Below are 14,064 nucleotides of genomic sequence, written 5' to 3'. Positions count from 1 at the left end.
GCCGACAGATCAGGATCAGTGAGATGTCGCCTTTCTCACCGACGGCACGGACACAGTCGGGGCTGAAAGCCGACAGCTCGCTGATTCTGATGTTTCGGCGGTTTTGTGTTTACGCCTGTGTTTTTTTGCTGATTCTAAAGCTGTTAGTTTGATCTCTCTCCAAATGGAACCAGCAGCAAAAGAAGATCCAAACTACGCTTCACATAAACATCATCATGAACTCACTCTTAGTGATAGTAGTGATGTGTCTGTTGCGAACGAAACGGCTCTTAGTTCTGACTCTTTGAAGTGAACGATGCCAACTCCTTATTGGGAGCCGTGGGGGGGTTCTCACCCTCTCTCTCGCACTTTTTTCCCGCTTCACTCCTCACGCAGTCTTGTGCTTTGCTGGGCAGAGGGGGGAGGGGCGGTAGTTACACTGGCAGTAGCACAGGAACAGAGCGGGAGGGAGAGAGAGAGAAAGAGCCAGGGACAACAACGTCACATTAGAAAGGTATAGAGATTGAAAATGTGACGTCACTCAGGGGTAAAACCGCAAAGAATTCTGGGAACTCGTGGCAAGAGGTACTAGCGCACGCAGGCTTTTAATTGAAATCAGTCACACAGCGATAAAAAGAAACACAAAAATGTCAAGAAGCCGTTGTATTATTAACTGCAATAGCCGGTCGCATGACAGCCACGGGAAGCCGACGGGTAAAGAGATCGGTTGTTATCGGATTACGTTGTTGAAGAGAAATTGTTCGAGCCATGTTTCCGAAGTAACAAAGAGGCGACTGGATTGCAGCCATTCAAAGACCAAATATAACGTCCCAGAACACTGCAGCTCACAGGTTAGTCTGCTCCAAGCATTTACACGAAGGTCAGTCTGCTGTTGTAGTTAATGCGTCATTTTTCTTAACATAATTGGTGATATAGGTTACAAGCAAGTCTGGCGCTGAACAGAAATTGTCGCTCCTTTGTTTATTGTGCATAAATAGTGAATTGTCCTGACACAATATTGTGTTTCGCTTCTGTTATTATGGTACATTGACAAAAACATATACTTTTATTCACAGGATAAAACAGGTTTTTTGTATCACTAATTGCCCAGTACGATTACAGCATACAGTATTATTGTCACTGCTACATTTCTGTGATGCTACCAGAAATTATTTCCACTGCTAATTAATTACCGCTGAGCTCAAAGGTCCTATTAATAAACGGTTAACGAATCTGTATTTATGACGACGATTTGTGAGACTGGTAAACTTATGATGTGTACGATGGTCTTTACTTTCTACACGGTGCATTTCAAGGTCCTGCACCCATCCGTCGGTAAACTGTACCTGGGCTTGTTGCAGTGACCTGAAGTTACTAAACTTCATGAGTGTATGCACTCACTCCAAGAACCGTATAATTATAAATATGAGCTGGTGAAAGTTGGGCAGCACGCTAACGTATTTTGTCCCTCTGTGTGCTCGTAAGGGTCTAACACTTTCACTGGTTTGATTTTTTTTCCTCGTATCTTTTCTTTGACTTTCATCAAGTCTGTCTTTGTACGGACCGGCATTGTTCTCCTTCGTTTTGTACATAACTTTTTGGGCGGCAAAGAAAAAGCAAGAATTTATTGGAACCGAAGAATGAACGTTTTGCGGTGCTGCAAATGCTTGCATTTGATGCAGGTACTTGGATTGTTTTGCCACGAGTTCACGGCATGCAATGAGCGAAAGTCACGTGGTCTGTCAATCTCTATAGTAATCATCCACAGCTATTTTCAGTTGCGGATGATAAAGGATTCAGAAAGTTTATTCATGCAGGCCCATATGACAGAGAACATGCATGTTCTTTTTGTTTTCATATTTTAGTTTATATTTAATTGTGTTGTGGTTTGCAGTGTTTTGTGTTGTTTCACTTTAAATTTGTTTAAAAGGAAAGAGCTGAAAATTTAAATAGTTAAAAGTTGAAATGTGAATAGTTGGTTTTTGTATTATATGATTTATTTATTAGATTTTATGTGGAGTGAATAAATAAAAGTATATTTACGGTGGCTCCTACAGACAAAACACGTACAAAACACAACAGAAATGCTCCAGGATGCTAGGGGGCAGTGTTGAGCTTTTGTTACCTCGTGGCTACACAAGCCAGGAAGTACCAACGACCGGATTTGGTGTGTGGTAATAACAGGTAAATGAACATTTTTTTAAATTATTTGAATATATATGAATGCTTGTGTATAAATACACAAACAATACACATATGCTTTCAATTGTGTAATTTAAGTGATCTAGTAGCTCTGTTTTGAAGTTCAGTTAACGCTAGAAATGTGTTTTGTAGTTTGTACGTGTTTTGTCTCTAGGGGCCACCGCATATATTTATATATAAACATATATAAATAAAACCACTTTTTTACATTAGTAATTCCTTTTGTGCATAATTTAAAATTATTGTTAATAATAAATTAATTAAAGCAACAAAACAACCTGAAGAGCCGGTTCTCTAAAAAGAGCTGGAAATCCCATCACTATTCCCTCTGACTTTTCTGTTTTGCTTCCACCACAATAAAATTACACTTCATGCACAGCTCTCTCTCTCTCTCAGTGTCATGATCCTGGGCCATGTTGGCACAGTATTCTTAGTTTTTGTGTGTTTTGTGTTTTGTTCTTTATTTATGTCCTGGTTTCTAGGTTGTTCTGTTAAGTTGTTCCTTATTTGACTTCCCCTTGTGACTTTTACCCCCTGTGTGCCCCTCTGTGTATCTGTGAGCCCTCGTCTCCCCTCCTTGTGTTTTATTCAATGTTTTCCCCAGCCCGTTATGTCTGTGCTCTCTCTCCTCCTGTCTGAACCTCTGTGTACTTCCTGTTTTACTTTCTCTCTCGTCAGTATGCGTCATGTTGCGTTCACTCCTGCCCTGTCTCGTTACGATTATCTGTGTCAGCCGTGCTCCCACTTCCCTCGTTAACCCTCTGTGTATTTATGTCCGCGTCTCCCTCTGTTCTGTGTCGCGTTCTCCCTCATTCATGGCCGTGTGTTTCTCCGTCTATTACGTTATAGTTTCCCAGTTTAGTTTGTATGGTTTTGCTCTCCAACAATAAAGCTGTGAATTTTGAGTTAATTCCTGCCTCCGTGAGTTTGCGATTGGGTCCTCATCCAGCCTGCACACAGCCGAATCATGACACTCAGTGTACTTCAAGAACAGTTTCCCGTCTAAAAATCTGTTTTCTGCATTATTAACTTGCTTGTTACACAAGTCTGCCGTTGTTTACAGGCTGTCGGCCGCTGTTTTTTTCCTTTTACTTACTTCCAACAAACCCTAATTTCTGCTGTTCAATAGGCTACTGATCAAATGTAAACTTTTTAAATTATGCATAATTGCAAAACTCTCAGCTGTGTCTCTAATCAAACCTCTGTAACTTTGCTCTGCTTCACTTCAGCAGCATCAGGTAATGTTCATGTGTTGATTCATGGTTTTCTTTCTTTTTTGATCTAATGCAGAATCTTTTTATAAAATCCAGGCCAGGAAAATCACCTTCATGTTTTTCTGTTTTATCTTCAGCTACTTTGACACAAAGGCATCTGCTGTGATGCTCACACCTTTGATAAAGTCTCACCACAAGTGTCAGCTTTGTTTCTATAGATACAAAAATATGGAAATGTACTGATGCATGATCTGAATTATAATATTTCTGACTGTTTGAGGCAAAATTTCCCAGATTCGAATCGAATCGAATCGAATTGAATCAAATCGAATTGTGGATCAAATCGATTCAGGACCTTGTGAATCAGAATCAAATCCATCCATCCATCCATCCATCCATCCATCCATCTTCATCCGCTTTGTCCGGGGCCGGGTCGCGGGGGCAGCAGCCTAAGCAAAGAGGCCCAGACCTCCCTCTCCCCAGCCACCTCCTCCAGCTTATCCGGGGAACACCAAGGCGTTCCCAGGCCAGCCGAGAGATATAATCTCTCCAGCGTGTCCTGGGTCTGCCCCAGGGCCTCCTCCCGGTGGGACATGCCTGGAACACCTCACCCAGGAGGCGCCCAGGGGGCATCCTTGTCAGATGCCCGAACCACCTCAGCTGGCTCCTTTCCATGTGGAGCAGCAGCTGCTCTACTCTGAGCCCCTCCCGGATGGCCAAACTTCTCACCCTATCTCTAAGTGACTGTCCTGTGCTACAGTCCATGTGCCTGGTCTCTCACACGGGACTGCTTGTGTGTGAGGTACAGTTCCATAATAGCCACTGATCTTTAGTTAACTGTGGGAATTTCACTCACACATCAGACCCATTCACACTCAGTGCCCACTAATATACCTCCACTCATATCTGAATACGAAGCTGCAGCTGTAATCAAACTGCTGACCTCGGCTGTGTCGGCTGTGTTCTTCCAACTGAGCGACACCCGCCCAAAACCACCAACTCAGATTTCCTTTCTTACACAAATCAAGAGAGATATTTTTGTCTTGTGTAATTGTAATTTAGGTCTTCCCATGACACAGCAGAAGTGTTGACCCACTGTATGTCTGAGTATTCAAGTCAAGCCTTTGATCGCAGTTATGTCGCACATGTTTGAAGCTTTGTAATGAGACAGTCATAAATAGCACTGATATAGTTGGCTGCTTAAAAGAGGCCTCCCACGTCACCCCTGAGGAACATCACTGAAAGGAAATGCATCAGAAGATGCCAGTAACAGCTGATCAATGGCTGCATGAAAGGACATCAGTGCAGAGGTGGGACCAAGTCATTGTTTTGCAAGTCTCAAGTAAGTCTCAAGTCTTTATCCTCAAGTCTCAAGTCAAGTCTCAAGTAATGTCAGACAAGTCAGAGTCGAGTCTCAAGTCACTGGTGTAAAAGTCCGAGTCAAGTCACAAGTCTGAAACTTTGAATTTCAAGTCCTTTCGAGTCTTTAAAAAAAAAAAACGAAAAAAAGCATGTTGCAGTTATGCTAAATGTAAATATTAGACCATGTAATTTTAAAATCTGTGTTTTTCTCAACACATGACAAAATAGTGAACTTAGAAAATATACACAAATTGTGAAATTGCACCTCTTTAAAATGCAGCTCAATTAAACCTAGCTCCAAGAATAATTTTCACCGACAGTTCTGAGATACGCTGCATGTTATTCTTGGATGCGGTTGTAGGACCGGCTTTAAAATCGCATGACAAAAATATCATACACATTAAAAAAAACTGTATCACCAACGTAGCCTGGACAACATTTGCTAGTTAGATGAAGTCAGCTATCTCATCGTAGCATATTTATATGCATATTTATAATCATACGGTTCTTGGAGTGAGTGCACACACTCATGAAGTTTAGTAACTTCAGGTCACTGCAACAAGCCCAGGTACAGTTTACCGACGGATGGGTGGAGGACCTTGAAATGCACCGTGTAGAAAGTAAAGACCATCGTACACATCATAAGTTTACCAGTCTCACAAATCGTCTTCATAAATACAGATTCGTTAACCGTTTATTAATAGGACCTTTGAGCTCAGCGGTAATTAATTAGCAGTGGAAATAATTTCTGGTAGCATCACAGAAATGTAGCAGTGACAATAATATTGTATGTTGTAATCGTACTGGGCAATTAGTGATACAAAAAACCTGTTTTATCCTGTGAATAAAAGTATATGTTTTTGTCAATGTACCATAATAACAGAAGCGAAACACAATATTGTGTCAGGACAATTCACTATTTATGCACAATAAATAAAGGAGCATAGCGCGACAATTTCTGTTCAGCACCAGACTTGCTTGTAACCTATATCACCAATTATGTTATGAAAATGACGTATTAACTACAACAGCAGACTGACCTTCGTGTAAATGCTTGGAGCAGACTAACCTGTGAGCTGGAGTGTTCTGGGACGTTATATTTGCTCTTTGAATGGCTGCAATCCAGTCGCCTCTTTGTTACTTCGGAAACATGGCTCGAACAATTTCTCTTCAACGACGTAATCCGATAACAACCGATCTCTTTACCTGTCGGCTTCCCGTGGCTGTCATGCGACCGGCTATTGCAGTTAATAATACAACGGCTTCTTGACATTTTTGTGTTTCTTTTTATCGCTGTATAACTGATTTCAATTGAAAGCCTGCGTGCGCTAGTACCGCTTGCCATGAGTTCCCAGAATCCTTTGCGGTTCTACCCGTGAATGACGTCACATTTTCAATCTCTATATAATATGTATGTTAAATTTTATATTTGGGGTAAAATATCAAGTCTTTTCAAGTAAACCGGTTCAAGTCCAATTCAAGTCCCAAGTCATTGGTGTAAAAGTCCAAGTCAAGTCACAAGTCTTAGAACATTTTTTCAAGTCAAGTCTAAAGTCATAAAATTAATGACTCGAGTCTGACTCGAGTCCAAGTCATGTGACTCGAGTCCACACCTCTGCATCAGTGACACTGGAGTTATATCCACACAAAGCGGCTTTGTACTCGCTCAAAAATGTGTTCTCAGGCAGCATTATTATTATTATTAAAATTATATGAAAAGTGATCCTCTTTAGTTTTTTGCTGGTTACTGCTGATCCAAAAACAGACACTCACTCACTGTGGCCAGCTCAATCAACCTACAAAACTGGTCAAATTCACTTATGACCCCCCAAAAATGCTTAAATACACTTAAAAATGCTTGTGACAATAACTAAAGATTATTGAGAAATAAGGAGCGCGAGTGTGAAGCATCTGCTTTTTCACAGAGATGTTTGCAGAGATAAAAGGATAACACTGCAAAGATCATATTGAATATTTCTGTATGCACATGATTGGTTGTATACAGTGTTGGGAAGGTTACTTTTAAAATGTATTCCATTACAGAATACAGATTACATGCCCCAAAATGTATTCTGTAACGTATTCCGTTACGTTACTCAATGACAGTAACGTATTCTGAATACTTTGGATTACTTAATATATTATCATGCTTTTTACAACAACGTGAATGTACTATTGCTGTGTGATTTATTACTATTACTGAAGGTCCGCGACTCCGAACTGTAGTAAAGGGACCTCTGACTAATACGGCGGGGTCCCTGTCGGCTCGTAGCCGAAAAATAGCTTTACTTTGTTGTGTGGGTCAACTTTTCTTGCGAGAGACAGAGAGAGGCGTTGAAAGGCTGCTCCAACGGAACTTATTGTTTTCAGAGGAAAACACGAACACGGTGTACAGTCGAGTCCTAACAGCTTACTTACAGCTGGGCTCGTCAGGCACTCTTCTTGGCTGCAGTGGTTATTATTATATTTACATGCTTCCAGCTCCCGTTTTTCCTCGATGACAACTCGTACCTTTCCACTCCCCTTTTTCTCCCTCCTCGCGCTCACAGACCCATAACGTGTATGGCAGTCCATTCTCCCTGCAACACGGACTACACTACCCATGATGCTGCATTCTTTAGAGCTATGCTTGTAGCATTCTGCCTGTTAGCTTAGCACAACAACAACAACAACGAAATGGCGCTCTCTCACCCAGGAAACACGCAGTCGCAGAGAGAGAGAGAGAGCGTCGCCCTGTAACCATGGCAACCGTAATGCTGCCGCCTGGAACAACAGAACGTAGCTGTCAAACAAACCCAAACAGTCCTGACCCGCGACAATATGAAACAGGAAAGTACCGCAGTGTAATCCATTTATTTCAACAAAGTAACTGTATTCTGAATACCACCTTTTTAAACGGTAACTGTAACGGAATACAGTTACTCATATTTTGTATTTTAAATACGTAACGGCGGTACATGTATTCCGTTACTCCCCAACACTGGTTGTATACTCTAAAGGTATCGCAGCATGAGAGCTGATGAGTCCAATAGTCTCTCTGTTCTAAACTAACCGCTAAACTGTGATGGTATATGGAGTCTGCAGTCAGCTGACCACTGAAACCTGACTACTAAGTGTCTGACACTGCAGGCTGACCAAGACTTCACTCCACACTACCCATCAGCTGAGTCAGTGGATCCACATGGATGAGACTGGATCCAGATTAGTTCGTGTCATTTACTCAAACAGCATCAGGAAATGTTTCCAATTGTCTTCTTCTATTATTTTGAATGTATTTTGTAAAGTTATGATGTCAAATGTGTGGTGGAATGAACCGGCAGCTTTTCCAATCTCACTATTGACTGAACATGCTTTAGAGCAGCGGTCCCCAACCCCCGGGCCTCGGACCGGTCCGTGAGTCGTTTGGTACCGGCCGCGAGAGTTGAGGCTCAGGTGTGAAATGTATAGTTTTCAGGGTTTTTATCGGTTTTCAGCGTTATTTTGTTATCGTTTTTATCGTTAACTCGGTTTTCCTGGGTCTTTTCAGTGTGTTATGAATAAATCTTCTTTTTTTCGGTACCGGTACTAGTTTTATTTTGTTGTATTTATCCGCGACACCTTAAAGGCCGGTCCGTGAAAATATTGTCGGGCATAAACCGGTCCATGGTGCAAAAAAGGTTGGGGACCGCTGCTTTAGACTACAGGCCACAACTACATTCATACGGTGCCTGAAGTGGTTGTATGCCTGGTATCTGTGGCCAGTTTGGGATCACCACGTAACCTAATGTGCGTGTTAGGTTACTGTGAGAGGAAATCAGAGAACCCAAAGGAGACCAGGAAGAAATTTCAAATTTCACACAGAAAAGTCAGAAACCCTCTTGCTATGAGCTGACAGATATCGCCCCGTTTCCAAGAGCTTGCTCAGGTGGATCATTGGATTGTTGTTGTTGTTTTCTGTATTATTGTAAAATATAAAGTGCTTTGAGAAAACTGTTGCTGCAATTTGGCACTATATAAATAAAACTGAACTGAACTAAATGATGCTTTTCAAACTTATACTTTCATTGGTTTGATACATCAACACTAATTTTACAGCACTTCAGATAAAAACACGGAAATGTAATTTTGGTGACAAATCCACCTTGTCCTGTACAGTCAGGACTCTCTGATACTAACATGCCTCCCTATAAATACAGCTCTGTGTAGGAGTTTAACTGCAGACAGACAGGTGGACATACAGATGGATCATAGTTAAGATTACAGACTGGATTTTCAAAATAAAATTCACATTTAGAGGGAGGCAGGTTTCATGTAGGTTGAGCAAAGTCTTGGATGGACGAGGTTTGGGTTTCACGTCAGGGCCCCTGATGTGGCACTGGATGAGGTTTTTAATAAGGAGGTGCATGGCAGGTTAAGCTTCTGTAGAACAGCTCATCTGCTCGTCAGAAGGTTGGTGGTCCAGTCCCCAGCTGCTCCAGGCAACATATAACCCCAAGTTGCAAGTTGCTAGAAAGCACGTGAGAATAGAAAATCTGAAAATCGTTGCCAGTTACTGTGAACCCCGCATGAGGTATGAATAGAAAATAAACTAGTAATAAACCATGTGCAGAATATTTCTCAGTAATCAAAGAGGAAAACAGAATCATATTTGGAGAGAAGCCATCCTCAAAGCTGATATACACATGTAGGAATGTGATCCATTGTCTCTTCACCTTTGCTTCAGCCAAAGTGTTGAGCCACTCTGATCACGTTATCTAATTTACTGTCGTTAATTAAAGGTTTGGATAGCTCAGTAGGTAGCGTGGTCGGCCCATGATCGGAAGGTTGGGGGTTCGAATCCACTGAACGGGCACCTGATATACCCCTGAGCAACTGTTAAAGAGTGAAGGTGAAAATTGTAGCCACTGTCTGTTAGACTGAGAATGTCCAACAGAGGAATGGGACGGATGATGGCAGATCCATGGTGTAATTGTGGTTGTGGCATTTCTGCCTCTCCATCAGCGTGTCCAAAATTAGCTCTGATAAACACAGACTGCATTTTACTTCTGGTCAAGTGATTAAAGAAAGTCTTTGCATAGCAGGCAGGGAGCCATTCATTCATAGCACAGCTGGATGATTGTGGGTGGATCTCAAAGACATGCTAATATGCAGCACTCAACATTTCATTTGCTGGAGTGACAGTGCTAACATCACACAGCACTTCCACCCCAGCCTGTCGTGAGATACAGGTCTTTCAATCCCCGTCCTGTTTAATCCAGTGGAAACAGCGTGTTGTATCCAGGCAACAAGTTTGTTGCCAGGTGACAGATACAGAGGTCCCGAGACCAGAGACTGCATGTAACAATTCCATATGAGTAAGGCTTTGAAAATCATGCTTTGATCAGCTTTACCCATTAAACCAAACGATGCATTCACATGCTCCGGCCTGCCTGCGAGCAGAAGAAGTGGCAGTAAAAGTCAATGGCAGGAAACTGATCTCTGCACCTTCTGTGAACCCTTATCTGCTTGCCTAATTGCCACATGGAATCGTGATGTTCGCAGTGACAGCTTATCAGAGGAGATATATCTGCCAGCAAATATGAAAACAGCCATAAGTGGTGGGATTATCAAACATGTTTCTGCCAACACACTGGGCCTTTAATGTGGCAGCCACAAGCAGAGATAATGATCATTTCCAAGAGCTTCAGCTGACAAATCCACCACCACCATTAAAGGCTTTCATTCTTGCCCAGAGCTGTGTGGGGAGACTGTATACTTTTACTTTGATTTAGATGCAGCTGCTTTAGCGGGGGCCATTTGTTTCCTCAGGCATGTTTATGTCAAGTAAGAACTCGGATTTGTTAGGCAAATATTGGAACTGTACGCTAGTTTACTGCTCCTTCTGTAGGTGAAACACCTGCTTTATTAAGCATATATTCTGTACACATATACACAGTACTATGGAACCTTTTAGACTCTTTTATCTTATTGTTTTGGTTTTTCACATTTTTGCTTTCAGCCACCTATTTTTTCATTCCAATGAAAATCCCGTGTGCTGTCAAAAATTTAATTAGCTGGAAAATCCTCCAAAGAATCTGGGAATTGCTTTGAAAAAACAGGAAAGATAAACAGGAAAGACTAAGATTGATCATGACTTTGAATGAATGAGTACTAACATTTAAGCACAAGTGTTAAGAAAGCAAGACTCCTCACTCAGCAGCTACAGTCATGAAAAAGGAAGTTCTCACTGAAAAGCTACACTACTCAAAACTTTTAGAAATCCTCAATTTTTCCACTTTTTTCAAATTGAAAATGGTGCATTTTAATGTCTAATTAAGATAAGATAAGATAAGATAACCTTTATTAGTCCCACACGTGGGAAATTTGTTATTTTAATTGCACTCTGAAATGAAAGCATAGTACAAATAAGCAGTTGGCATTAAAATAGAAACCATGGAATCAATTTATAGGCCAAAGTGTACTCTGATCTTTGACCCATCAGTAGCACCTTTGGCAGATATATATATATATATATATATATATATATATATATATATATATATATATATATATATATATATATATACGAAGGATTGTGTGTGCAATGAACAGGGCAGAGCAGAAATAAACCGGCTGCTAGAGGAGAACAGACTGCTTCAATCACAGTTGCAAAAGACAGAGCTGAATGAAAGTTTCTTAAAGGATGATACTGAAAAAGTAAGATATTACACTGGACTACATTGTTGTGCTGTCTTAATGTCCCTCTTCAACACTGTCAAAGATTTCCTGCCAATATCGAAGAAACTGACAGGTTTCCAAATGCTCTTACTCACACTAATGCGTCTGAGACTTGATCTTCCAGTCCAGCATCTTTGTCATCCATTCGATGTGTCCCACAAAACACTGTCTTTTGTCTTCACCGATACCATTGATGTTTTGTATGCCCGCTTAGGAGCACTGGTGCACTGGCCTGAGAGGCACTGTCTGCAGGCGACAATGCCTCCACAGTTTACTGAAACTTTTGGAAAACGAGTAGCCATCATTGTTGACTGTTTTGAGATTCGAACAGAAAGACCATCTAATTTAAAGGCACGTGCACAAACATACTCTCATTACAAGGGTACACACACCATAAATACCTCATCGGGATTACACCCCATGGAGCTATTTCTTTCATTTCCAGGGGATGGGGGGTCGTGCATCAGATAAACACATCACAGAGAGATGTGGCATTCTTCAAAAGCTGTTACCAGGGGACGTAGTATTGGCTGACAGAGGCTTTGACATCAGAAATGCTGTAGGAATGATGTGTGCGGAGGTCAAGATTCCAGCTTTCACAAAAGGCTACTGACACTTGATGCAAGGGACGTTGAACAAACAAGAGCAATTGCCCACCTGAGAATTCATGTTGAGCGAGTAATAGGTAGTTAGCGCAACAAGTTCAAAATGTTACACACTACAATGCCAATCCGATTACTCTTATCATGTGAGGCTGAAGACAACACTTCTTGATAAGATCGTTAAGGTTTGCTGTGTTTTGGTGAATATGTGCCCCAGTGTTGTTGTCAAACCAGGGCCAAATGACACTTGCTCCTGTTGAGTATTCTTAAAGCTGTTTTTTTGGATGTACAGTACATTGTAAATAGTTGTACTTTGTGTGAAGTTGTTTTAATAAAACAAAAAAGAATAGTATATTTGTTTGTTTGTTTTATTCTTGATCTGTTCACATGTACTTAGCAATCACATAAAAATGAAATGCAAACTATTTACATGGTAACACACAGCTGGCATTAATCTTGAACCACAAAATGAAACATTACAGGTTATTTAGAGCAGCACGTTGTTTGGAGAAGTATTTCCCAACAAGTTCAGGAAGGCACACTTTACGAAAGAAGTCTTGTGCTTGCTTTAAGCGCGGTTCCCAGAAATCCACATCAGGGAAGATGCATATCACAGCAAGGTCTCTCTGTGTCCACACAACGCGGTCACAGTGGTCGTCTGGGTTTCCACTACACTTCCTTATTTCATACGGGTCCACATTACGGATGCACGCAATTTTTTCAAAGTACCGTCTCTTGGCGTCTGGACACAATCGGTCGCGATACAGCCCCTTACAGCCCCAGTCTTTTGCGCTGATTTTGAGCATGGTTCTGGCAGTCCCGATTCCAACACTCCAACACTGTGCGCTTGTTCTGCTTCCTGGCCTACTGACGTGGCGCCGCGATCCCACAGTGCACTGCGGCGTGACGTCAACTCCAAAACCCTATATATATGTATATATATATATGTATATATATGGCAGCACAAGAACAAGCTCTGAGCACAAGATCCATAGAGGCCGGGGTCTATCACACCAGGCAAGACCCCAGGTGCAGACTGTGTAAAGATGCCCCAGAGACAATCCAGCACATAACAGCAGGGTGCAAGATGCTAGCAGGCAAGGCATACATGGAACGCCATAACAGAGTGGCCGGCATAGTGTACAGGAACATCTGTGCCGAGTATAACCTGGAAGTCCTGAGGTCAAAATGGGAGATGCCCCCAAGGGTGGTGGAGAATGACCGAGCTAAGATCCTGTGGGACTTCCAGATACAGACGGACAAAATGGTGGTGGCTAACCAACCGGACATAGTGGTGGTAGACAAACAGAAGAAGACGGCCGTAGTGATCGATGTAGCGGTTCCGAATGACAGCAATATCAGGAAGAAGGAACACGAGAAGCTGGAGAAATACCAAGGGCTCAGAGAAGAGCTCGAGAGGATGTGGAGGGTGAAGGTAACGGTGGTCCCCGTGGTAATCGGAGCACTAGGTGCGGTGACTCCCAAGCTAGGCGAGTGGCTCCAGCAGATCCCGGGAACAACATCGCAGATCTCTGTCCAGAAGAGCGCAGTCCTGGGAACAGCTAAGATACTGCAGGACCCTCAAGCTCGGGTCCTCTACCAGAGGCCTGGGAGCTTGAGCTTGTTTTTTTTGTACATATATATAGGGGGGCTGGAGCCTATCCCAGCTGTCTTAGGGCAGGAGGCGGGGTACACCCTGGGCTAACACACAGAGACAGACAACCATTCACACTTAGAAGCGAGACTTTGTAAAACAAAATGTTAGTGAACCTCAACGAAGATTTGTGTCTTCAGATTTCAGGTTTTGGGCCTTTGCAGATGTTGAAAGCACAGCACAGGTTTCACAAATTCTAAAAAAACAAACATATATTTGATTCCTCTGAATCAAACGTGTTTGGTTTTTGCATAACTGTCAAACTAATTTTAATACTAGACAAAGATAACCTGAGTAAATATAAAGTGCAGTTTGTAAATGGTGTATTCATGTATTAAAGAAAAAAATGCTATCC

General features: G+C 41.9%; 1 long non-coding RNA gene across 1 annotated transcript in view; it reads left to right on the top strand.

The window, feature by feature from the left end:
- The window catches only part of LOC309692637, a 137,124-nt gene continuing 123,060 nt past the window's right edge, over nucleotides 1–14,064 (top strand). Inside the window, exon 1 of the long non-coding RNA XR_014272382.1 lies at nucleotides 1–493. This is a non-coding gene — a long non-coding RNA (uncharacterized lncRNA). The remainder of the gene's footprint in view (nucleotides 494–14,064) is intronic.

This window comes from Aulonocara stuartgranti, assembly GCF_965226115.1.
Source record: "Aulonocara stuartgranti genome assembly, chromosome: 17".
NCBI classification, from domain to species: Eukaryota; Metazoa; Chordata; class Actinopteri; order Cichliformes; family Cichlidae; genus Aulonocara; species Aulonocara stuartgranti.
Note: the sequence above shows the minus strand (reverse complement) of the source record. Positions and strands in the feature narration are given on the sequence as shown.